General features: G+C 34.9%; 1 protein-coding gene across 2 annotated transcripts in view; it reads left to right on the top strand.

Annotated features, from left to right (window-relative positions):
* The first annotated feature begins 373 nt into the window (after nucleotides 1–373).
* sema4a (semaphorin 4A) overlaps nucleotides 374–11,882 on the top strand; it is a 35,198-nt gene continuing 23,689 nt past the window's right edge. The window contains exon 1 of one of the 2 annotated variants that reach the window (XM_062965043.1): nucleotides 374–514. The gene's annotated coding sequence lies outside the window, so the exon portion shown is untranslated. The remainder of the gene's footprint in view (nucleotides 515–11,882) is intronic. The other variant, XM_062965042.1, reaches the window with a different exon arrangement.

Below are 11,882 nucleotides of genomic sequence, written 5' to 3'. Positions count from 1 at the left end.
TGGGATCAGGTGATGGGATGGACGGATGCTTAGCTGGGCAGAGACACATAATCCCTCCTCCCTGTGAAGCGGATGAGACCCATCTGCTGCCCGCGTTTGCCTGCCTTGATTTCCCCTTTGCGTGTTTCCAGGTCTTTGTTGCCGAAACATCTGTCTGGGAGGGAGGGAGCATTGTGACCCCAATCCTCACTGCTTTGCTTGCCTCCCTCCTTAGAAACCCCGTCCAGTCGTCCAGTCCGGAAGCCCAGAGCATCCTCGCTCTCCACATCTGGACCACCGGCAAAGCCGTCGCCATGGCAACCCCCCAGGAGCAGCAGCAGCAGCATCCTCCTCCTCCTCCTCCTGCCCATCCTCATCATCTTCATCCTCAGGAGAGGAGGAAGGCTTCGCGCTGAGGACCCTCCTCTCGCCTTCTTCTTCGGTGCTTTCAAGGCGGGGTCTGCCTTCGTCCGGACCCCAAAAGGATCTCTATGGGATTGGGCTGAGAGCATTGGGACCCCCCATCCAACCCCAGGTAAATAAAGAATGCCTTTTAAATTTATTTGTGTGTTTTTGTATTCGATATTATTGTATGTTGGTTTTATATCTGTAAGCCGCCCCGAGTCCCTCTGGGGAGATGGTGGCGGGATACAAAAATATCTAATAATAATAATAATAATAATAATAATAATAATAATAATAATGAAAGAAAGTGTGTGTCTGTGTGTATATATGTATATTATGATAATGCTGTGTGAATGAGGATGGGGCAGGAAAGGCAAACACAGCCCAGTATAGAGATAGATAGATAATAGATAGCTAGAGAGAGAATGTAGATAGATTGATTGATAGATAGGTAGATAGACAGACAGACAGACAGACAAACAGACAGACAGACAGATAAATAGACAAGTAGATAGACAGACAGACAGACAGACAGACAGACAGATAGACAAGTAGATAGATAGATAGATAGATAGATAGATAGATAGATAGATAGATAGATAGATAGATAGATTTATTTACAACATTTATATCCCGCCCTTCTCACCCGAGGGGACTCAGGGCGGCTTACAAAAATTGGCAAAATTTAATGCCCAAAATACAATCATAAAAACAAAACAATAACAGATCTATTAATAACATTGTTAAAACACATTATAAAACCTTAAAAATGTATATATAATTAATTCCATTCGTCCGAGATCCTCATTCTACATCCTTAAATCAGTCCATGTCAACTTTACCATTTACTATTTTATTTATAGATATTTATAGATATTTATAGATTATTTATAGATAGATAGCTAGGGATACCCGGTGGCTTTCCTTCACAAATGAGCACGTCGTTTGCACGCCCGGCCGATTAACGAAGATCTTGCAAGGAGTTTGTTAGCCGCACGTGTGCAGAGTAGTTCCCTCCATATAATGATGATGATGATGATTATAAGACATCTTTCCACCATGTATCAATTCAACAATATAATAATATATAATAATATTATACTATATTGTATATACATGTAATATTAATATTATGATATAATACAATGTAATAATTATTATAATTCACTATTATAATTGTATATTTATATACTAATAATATTGCAATATAGTCGTATAATATATTGCGGATTTACGGCTGCAGCACGAGGATTTTGGATGAATGGATTTTAATCATATGTTTTATATTTTTTATATTGTTTTAATTGTTTTAATTGGATTTTCATTGCTGTTTTAATTATATGTAGGCATCGAATTGTTGCCAATTTTGTACGCCGCCCTGAGTCCCTTCGGGTGAGAAGGGCGGGATATAAATGTTGGAAATAATAATAATAATAATAATAATAATAATAATAATAATAATAATATATGAATAGATACTTGTAAACCGCCCTGAGTCCCCTTCGGGGTGAGAAGGGCAGGATATAATAATATATAATAATATTATACTATATTGTATATACATGTAATATTAATAATAAAATTATAATATAATACAACGTAATGATAATTATAATTCACTATTATAATTGTGTATTTATTTACATGCAATATTACTAATAATATTGCAATACAGTCGTATTATATAATATAATATAATATAATATAATATAATATATTGTATGTATAGATACTTGTAAACCGCCCTGAGTCCCCTTCGGGGTGAGAAGGGCAAGATATAATAATATATTGTATATACATGTAATATTAATAATAATATTATGATGTAGTACAACGTAATGATAATTATAATTCACTATTATAATTGTATATTTATATTACATGGAATATTACTAATAATATTGCAATACAGTCGTATAATATAATATATTGTATGTATAGATACTTGTAAACCGCCCTGAGTCCCCTTCGGGGTGAGAAGGGCGGGATACAAATGTCACTAATAAATAAATACATAAATGATGATAATTACTACAATGGGATATACTGGCATTGAAAGGTCCGCCTTGGAAGCCCATTTGCTTGAGTGAAAATTTAACAAAGTTATATAAAAAGAAAGAGGATGGGATGAGCAGTCTATCCTTTTATCAATCTGCCTATCTCTGGAGGATAAGGGACCAAGATCAATGCCTTGTTGGGATATGGATAGGTATTATTATTATATTGTATTTTATTATTATTAATTACAGTTATTATCTATCTTATCTATCCCTGGAGCAGTCCCGTCTTGCTATGGGGCCAACATCAATGTTTTGTTGGAGTATAGCTAGATTATTCCTATTATTATTATTCCTATTATTATTATTATTATTGTATTTTATTATTAATAATTGCAGTTACTATCTATCTTATCTATCCCTGGAGCAGTCCCATCTTGTTATGGGGCCAACATCAATGTTTTGTTGGAGTATAGCTAGATTATTCCTATTATTATTATTCCTATTATTATTATTATTATTGTATTTTATTATTAATAATTGCAGTTACTATCTATCTTATCTATCCCTGGAGCAGTCCCGTCTTGTTATGGGGCCAACATCAATGTTTTGTTGGAGTATAGCTAGATTATTCCTATTATTATTATTCCTATTATTATTATTATTATTATTATTGTATTTTATTATTAATAATTGCAGTTACTATCTATCTTATCTATCCCTGGAGCAGTCCCGTCTTGCTATGGGGCCAACATCAATGTTTTGTTGGAGTATAGCTAGATTATTCCTATTATTATTATTCCTATTCCTATTATTCTTATTATTATCGTATTTTATTATTAATAATTGCAGTTACTATCTATCTTATCTATCCCTGGAGCAGTCCCGTCTTGTTATGGGGCCAACATCAATGTTTTGTTGGAGTATAGCTAGATTATTCCTTTTATTTTTATTCCTATTATTATTATTATTATTATTATTATTATTATTGTATTTTATTATTATTAATTACAGTTATTATCTATCTTATCTATCCCTGGAGCAGTCCCATCTTGTTATGGGGCCAACATCAATGTTTTGTTGGAGTATAGCTAGATTATTCCTATTATTATTATTCCTATTATTATTATTATTATTATTATTATTGTATTTTATTATTAATAATTGCAGTTACTATCTATCTTATCTATCCCTGGAGCAGTCCCGTCTTGCTATGGGGCCAACATCAATGTTTTGTTGGAGTATAGCTAGATTATTCCTATTGTTGTTGTTGTTGTTATTGTTGTTGTGTTGTACTGTATTGTATTATTATTAATTACAGTTATTATCTATCTTATCTATCTCTGGAGCAGTCCCATCTTGCTATGGGGCCAACATCAATGTTTTGTTGGAGTATAGCTAGATTATTCCTATTATTATTATTATTATTATTATTATTATTATTATTATTATTATTATTATTATTATGCTGCCACATACACACATACATACATACATACATACATACACTGCCCGCCGCATACAAACATTGACTTTTATTATATATAGACTAGCTGTGCCCGGCCACGCGTTGCTGTGTTGTTGTCTGGTGGTGTTGGTGAGAAATTGTTGAGGTAGTGGTGGTATTGAATGTCTGTTGTATGGTTGTCTTTATGTTTAGTATGCGCACTGAAGTGGATTATATGGCAGTGTGGACTCAAGATAATCAAGTGCAAAGCAGATAATATAAGATTCTAAATGGGTTATATAGCTGTATGGAAGGGCCTTGAGTCTACACTGCCATATAATCCAGTTAAAATCTGATAATCTGTGGAGGAGGTCTAAGTGAGGCCTAACTGTGCCTGTCCCCTGGGCTGAGTAGGTTGCTAGGAGACCAAGTGGGCGGAGCTTAGCCTTCAAACTGGCAGTAATTGGATAAAAACTATTATTCCTCTCCCTGTAATTAGGACTTTATTTTTCTTTTCTTTTTGTTGTATCAACCTAGAGCCGTGGATGATGGGTTGTGTTGTCAAATTTCGAGGTTTGGGGGGCCTGTAGTTTTGTTGTTTTGTCCGCTGCCCTGATGCCATCACTCTTTTATAGATATAGATATTGTTATGATTATATTATGAACTGTAGGGGCTTCAAACCGAGCTAACCCTGCAGTGTAGAACCAGCCTTTGGAGGGCATGAAACTTGCAGACGAGGCTCTTGGACGAGGGGTGGGTCTAGCTGCCCTTGGGTGCCCCTTCCTCCTCCTGCTCTGGGCAGCCTTCTCTCCCCTTCCCCTTCTTTCTCTGCTGCGCCTGGGAAAGAAAGCAGGCCCTTCCAAAGGCTGCCGGTCTCGAGTGTTCTTCTCTGCTTTCCCTTGGCCGCTGCCCAGCTCGGAACAATGGCTTTGGGTTCAAGGCCCGGACTGGCCTCCTTTCCCAGCCAATGGGGCCCAAGGGAGGAGGAGGAGGAGGAGGAGGAGGAGGAGGAGGAGGAATCATATTAATTATAAGAAGGAGAAGAAGAAGAACCCAGGTTGCCCCCCCCTCCTCCCCTTTCCCTTTCCTTTCTCTTCCTTTTCTTTCCTTTATTTCTCTTCCTGTCCTTTCTATTATTATTATTATTATTATTATTATTATCATTATTATTATTATTTTATTATGACACAGCAAACAAGATAGACATGCTGGATTTTGTATTACAAGACCACAAGTCAAACACTTCCCAAGTGTCTAGGACTGTGTGATGTATTATTATTATTATTATTATTATTATTATTATTATTATTATCATTATTATTATTATTTTATTGTATGACACAGCAAACAAGATAAATATGCTGGATTTTGTATCACAAAACCACAAGTCGAACACTTCCCAAGTGTCTAGGACTGTGTGATGTATTTTTTATTATTATTATTATTATTATTATTATTATTATTATTATTATTATTATTATTTTATTTTATTATGACACAGCAAACAAGATAGATATGCTGGATTTCATATCACAAAACCACAAGTCGAACACTTCCCAAGTGTCTAGGACTGTGTGATGTATTATTATTATTATTATTATTATTATTATTATTATTTTATTGTATGACACAGCAAACAAGATAGATATGCTGGATTTCGTTTCACAAAATCACAAGTCGAACACTTCCCAAGTGTCTAGGGCTGTGTGATGTATTATTATTATTATTATTATTATTATTATTATTATTATTATTATTATTATATTATGACACAGCAAACAAGACAGATATGCTGGATTTCATTTCACAAAATCACAAGTCAAACACTTCCCAAGTGTCTAGGACTGTGTGATGTATTATTATTATTATTATTATTATTATTATTATTATTATTATTATTTTATTGTATGACACAGCAAACAAGATAGACATGTTGGATTTCGTTTCACAAAATCACAAGTCAAACACTTCCCAAGTGTCTAGGACTGTGTGATGTATTATTATTATTATTATTATTATTATTATTATTATTATTATTATTATTATTATATTATGACACAGCAAACAAGATAGATATGCTGGATTTCGTATCACAAAACCACAAGTCAAACACTTCCCAAGTGTCTAGGACTGTGTGATGTATTTATTATTATTATTATCATTATTATTATTATTATTATTATTATTAATTCTGTGACACAGCAAACAAGATAGCAAAAAATCATTCTATTATTATTCTATTATTATTGTAGTATATTATTATATTATTACTATTATATTATTATTATTATTATTATTATTATTATTATATTATTCATTATTCATGACTACATTGAAACTACAATAGAGAGAAATCAGTGTGGAAATTGTTGTACATGGAAATAATGGTAGTAAATAGTTTTTGATTTATTAAATACAGTTATATATTACAATTACATATTTTTGTTATTTAAACTACAGTAGAGTCTAACTTATCCAACATTCGCTTATCCAACGTTCTGGATTATCCAACGCATTTTTATAGTCAATGTTTTCAATACATTGTGATATTTTGGTGCAAAATTCATAAATACAGTGATTACAACATAGCTTTACAGCATATTGAACTACTTTTTCTGCCAGATTTGTTGTATAACATGATGTTTTGGTGCTTAATTTGTAAAATCATAACCTAATTTGATGTTTAATAGGCTTCTCCTTAATCTCTCCTTATTATCCAACATATTCGCTTATCCAACGTTCTGCCGGCCCGTTTATGTTGGATAAGTGAGACTCTACTGTATATATATTGTGAAATTATGGTTTTTTTCTCAAAGTGACACACCACCCAAGTCATGCTAGGTCTTTTGGTGAATTTTGACGCACCAAATGCAAAAGGTTACCTATAATTGATCTATGACCTCCTACATATATATATGGTCATACATATATATACATATACTAGCTGTGCCCGGCCACGCGTTGCTGTGGCAAAGTGGTGGTGGTATTGGTTAAAAATTGTTGTGTAATTTTTATTTGATGTTATTTGCAATTTTTATTAATTTTATTGTAAGTTATCTTTTTATTTATTATATTTTATTATTTTCTTGTATTATTTTTAGTTATTTTCTGTTATTATAGTATGTTATCGTATCAATTTTTTAGTGTTTTTAATTATTTTTTATTGGGTTGCTAGAAGACCAAGTTGGAGGAGCTTAGCCTTCGAACTGGCAGCAATTGGATAAAAACAATTATTTCCTTTCCCTCTAATTAGGACTTTATTTTTCTTTTCTTTTTGTTGTATCAACCTAGAGGCATGGATGATGGGTTGTGTCGTCAAATTTCGAGGTTGGGGGGCCTGTAGTTTTGTTGTTTTGTGGGTCGCCGTGATGTCATCACTCTTTTATATATATAGATATACACACACGCACACTTATATATATAACCTTCTATCTATGAGCATATATGTGTGTGTATGTATGTATGTATGTGTATATATATATATATACTAGCTGTGCCCGGCCACGCGTTGCTGTGGCGAAGTATGGTGTTATGGGAAATAAAGTATTGAGGAATTGGTGGTAGTTAAGGTCAAGTGTCCCCTGGGCTGAGTGGGCTGCTAGGAGACCAAGTGAGCGGAGCTTAGCCTTCTAACTGGCAGCAATTGGATAAAAACAATTATTCCTCTCCCTCTAATTAGGACTTTATTTTTCTTTTCTTTTTGTTGTATCAACCTAGAGGCATGGGTGAGGGGTTGTGATGTCAATTTTTGAGGTTGTGGGGTGTTTACTTTTGTTGTTTTGTTCGCTGCCGTGATGCCATCACTCTTTTATATATATATATATATATATATATATATATATATATATATATATATATATATATAGATGCCCTGTCTGTCCGTCTATCTGTCTCTCTATGTATATGCAGCACCCCATACAGACAACACCAAACAAAGCTGCTGATGCTTTGAAGGCTTTGAGGATACAGGCCTGGGAAGAGTCAGGGCTGCCATTGGCCGAGAGGCTGATGATGTCACAGTAGGGTTCCCCTGGAAAAGGGGCGGGGCTTGGCGACCCCAGTTGGCCTGGCTGGACCCACAGGGGGAGGGGCCACAGTGGGGCAGGCAGGCAGGCAGGAAGGGAAGTGGAAGGAAGGAAGGAAAGAAGGAAGGAAAAGGTAAGGAGGAAGAGGAGGGAAGGCTCATCAACACATCCTCACAGTGATGGCTGGCTGCCTTGAGTCCCTGTGCCAGGAGGAGAAAGGCAGGGATAATAATAATAATAATAATAATAAGAAGAAGAAGAAGAAGAAGAAGAAGAAGAAGTAGTTGGGAAATGTTTGACTTGTGATATTGTGATACGAAATCCAGCATATCTATCTTGTTTGCTGTGTCATAATAATAATAAACAATAAATAATAATAATAATAATAATAATAATAATAATAATAATAATGAGGAGGAGGAGGAGGAGTTGGAAGAAGGCACAAAGGCCGTCCTAATAATAATAATAATAATAATAATAATAATAATAATAATAATAATAATAAGTTGGGAAATGTTTGACTTGTGATATTGTGATACGAAATCCAGCATATCTATCTTGTTTGCTGTGTCATAATAATAATAAACAATAAATAATAATAATAATAATAATAATAATAATAATAATAATAATGAGGAGGAGGAGGAGGAGGAGTTGGAAGAAGGCACAAAGGCCGTCCTAATAATAATAATAATAATAGTGAATAATAATAATAATAATAAAAAAAATGGGAAGTGTTCGACTTGTGATTTTGTGATTGAAATCCAGCATATCTATCTTGTTTGCTGTGTCATACAATAATAATAATAATAATAATAATAAGGAGGAGGAGGAGGAGGAGAAGTTGGAAGAAGGCACAAAGGCCGTCCTAGTAATAATAATAATAATAATAATAATAATATTGCAAAAGGCCACCTTACTGGAATCTGTGCGCATCATCCGAAAATACATCACACAGTCCTAGACACTTGGGAAGTGTTTGACTTGTGATTTTGTGATACGAAATCCAGCATGTCTATCTTGTTTGCTGTGTCATAATAATAATAATAATAATAATAATAATAATAATAATAATAATACATCACACAGTCCTAGACACTTGGGAAGTGTTTGACTTGTGTTTGTGTGAAATGAAATCCAGCATGTCTACCTTGTTTGCTGTGTCATAATAATAATAATAATAATAATAATAATAATAATAATAACAACAACAACAACAACAACAACAACATGAGTTGTGAGAGGCCAGAAGGGCATCTCCCCGAGTTGAATCCGCACTGGCAACCTTCAGGTCAGCATTCCAACCTTCAAGTCAGCAGTCCTGCCAGCACAAGGATTTAACCCATTGCGTCACTGTGGTTATTTCTCCCCAAACCTCTCTAGTATGTGTGCCATAGAAAAGAGTAGGAAAGGGTTATGGGAGAGGCAGTGGGCGGGGTCATGCAAATTCCACCGCAATGGAGAGAGAAAGGAACACTGGGATGCCTGTGGTGGAGGAAACACATACTATAGGATAGAAATGCAGCCGATGAGGAGGATGATGATGATGGTAATGTGTTGCCCGGCTCCCATCAGTCAAAGCACATCAACACAAAACGCAACAGCACGAAAAGCATGTCTTGAAGGAGGAAGTGCCCTGGAGAAGGTGTGTGTGTGTGTGGTCCTGGGAGGTGTCGTTTCGCAAGGCCTGTCTCGGTGCAATCCTTGCAAAACTCTGCCGTGTGGATGGCAAAAGCGGGAGGCCCTTTCTGGGCACGGAGCCGCCACGACACGCCGGGACTTGCAGACGGAATTGAGAGAAGGAGAAGAGGAGCCTTTTCGGAGAGGAAATCCCAAGACTGGAAGACTCTGCGAAGGAGGCCTCCTTCGGCGTCAAGGCCAGACCTGTCCAGAAAGATGGCCAGGATGCCCGGAGGGAAGGTAATGCCAGGCTTTGGGCAAGACTTTTGGCTCAATGCGATGCTTTCCATTTTGGCTGCTTTCTCTGCAGTTTGTTGTCAAAGGCTTTCATGGCCGGAATCACTGGGTTGCGGTGAGTTTTCTGGGCTGTCAAGAAGGGAAAACGCAATGTTAGTGGACAGGAAAAGAGATTTAAAGGTGGGCTTAAAGCTAACCTTATAAACTTTATCACTGCTACTTATTTCCATGATACAGCACTTTATGAAACCTGTCCCCACTGGGTTGCTTTTAATTACTTGATTTTATCTGCTTGGATTTTAATGTATTTAATGTATTTGTCCATTATTTTATTTTGTGTATTGTTGGAATGTTTCCAGTTTATGTTAAATATGTTGTTGTTGTTTGGGCTTGTCCCTGTTGTGAGCCGCCCCAAGTCCCTTCGGGGAGATGGGGCGGGATATAAAAATAAAGTTTATTATTATTTATTATTTAACTGTGGCATATAGACACTTAGAGAGAACTGGGAAGCCCTGGCCCTTGAGCACTCTAGCTGGAAGTCAGCTGTGACCAGCAGTGCTGTGGAATTTGAAGAGGCTCGAATGGAAGGCGAAAGGGAGAAACGTGCCAAGAGGAAGAAGGCATGTTAAGCCAACCCTGACCGGGACCTGCGGGTCAAGAATAGGGCTCCACAGTCACCTACGTGTCAATCACCAAGACTTGGAAGCAAGGGATCGCCTAAATAAAGAGTTCCACGTTTAATTCTATTCTAGTGTTTATATGTTGTAGTGAGTTGCATCGCTTTGAGCATAGTTGGCTGCTCTGAGTCTCTTTAGAGAGAAATTAATAATAATAATAATAATAATAATAATAATAATAATTGACAAATTGTGACATTAACAAAATTACGATCTGCCAACTGCAAAAGGCCACCCTGCTGGGATCTGCGCGCATCATCCGAAAATACATCACCCAGTCCTAGACACTTGGGAAGTATTCGACTTGTGGTTTTGTGATACGAAATCCAGCATATCTATCTTGTTTGCTGTAATAATAATAATAATAATAATAATAATAATAATAATAATAATACATCACACAGTCCTAGACACTTGGGAAGTATTCGACTTGTGGTTTTGTGATACGAAATCCAGCATATCTATCTTGTTTGCTGTAATAATAATAATAATAATAATAATAATAATAATAATAATAATAATAATAATACATCACACAGTCCTAGACACTTGGGAAGTATTCGACTTGTGGTTTTGTGATACGAAATCCAGCATATCTATCTTGTTTGCTGTAATAATAATAATAATAATAATAATAATAATAATAATAATAATAATAATAATAATACATCACACAGTCCTAGACACTTGGGAAGTATTCGACTTGTGGTTTTGTGATACGAAATCCAGCATATCTATCTTGTTTGCTGTAATAATAATAATAATAATAATAATAATAATAATAATAATAATAATACATCACACAGTCCTAGACACTTGGGAAGTATTCGACTTGTGGTTTTGTGATACGAAATCCAGCATATCTATCTTGTTTGCTGTAATAATAATAATAATAATAATAATAATAATAATAATAATAATAATACATCACACAGTCCTAGACACTTGGGAAGTATTCGACTTGTGGTTTTGTGATACGAAATCCAGCATATCTATCTTGTTTGCTGTAATAATAATAATAATAATAATAATAATAATAATACATCACACAGTCCTAGACACTTGGGAAATGTTCGACTTGTGGTTTTGTGATACGAAATCCAGCATATCTATCTTGTTTGCTGTAATAATAATAATAATAATAATAATAATAATAATAATAATAATAATAATACATCACACAGTCCTAGACACTTGGGAAGTATTCGACTTGTGGTTTTGTGATACGAAATCCAGCATATCTATCTTGTTTGCTGTAATAATAATAATAATAATAATAATAATAATAATAATAATACATCACACAGTCCTAGACACTTGGGAAGTGTTCGACTTGTGGTTTTGTGATACGAAATCCAGCATATCTATCTTGTTTGCTGTGTCATATAATAATAATAATAATAATAATAATAATAATAATAATAATAATAATAA

Source organism: Anolis carolinensis, unplaced genomic scaffold (genome assembly GCF_035594765.1).
Source record: "Anolis carolinensis isolate JA03-04 unplaced genomic scaffold, rAnoCar3.1.pri scaffold_14, whole genome shotgun sequence".
Classification (NCBI taxonomy): Eukaryota; Metazoa; Chordata; class Lepidosauria; order Squamata; family Dactyloidae; genus Anolis; species Anolis carolinensis.
Note: the sequence above shows the minus strand (reverse complement) of the source record. Positions and strands in the feature narration are given on the sequence as shown.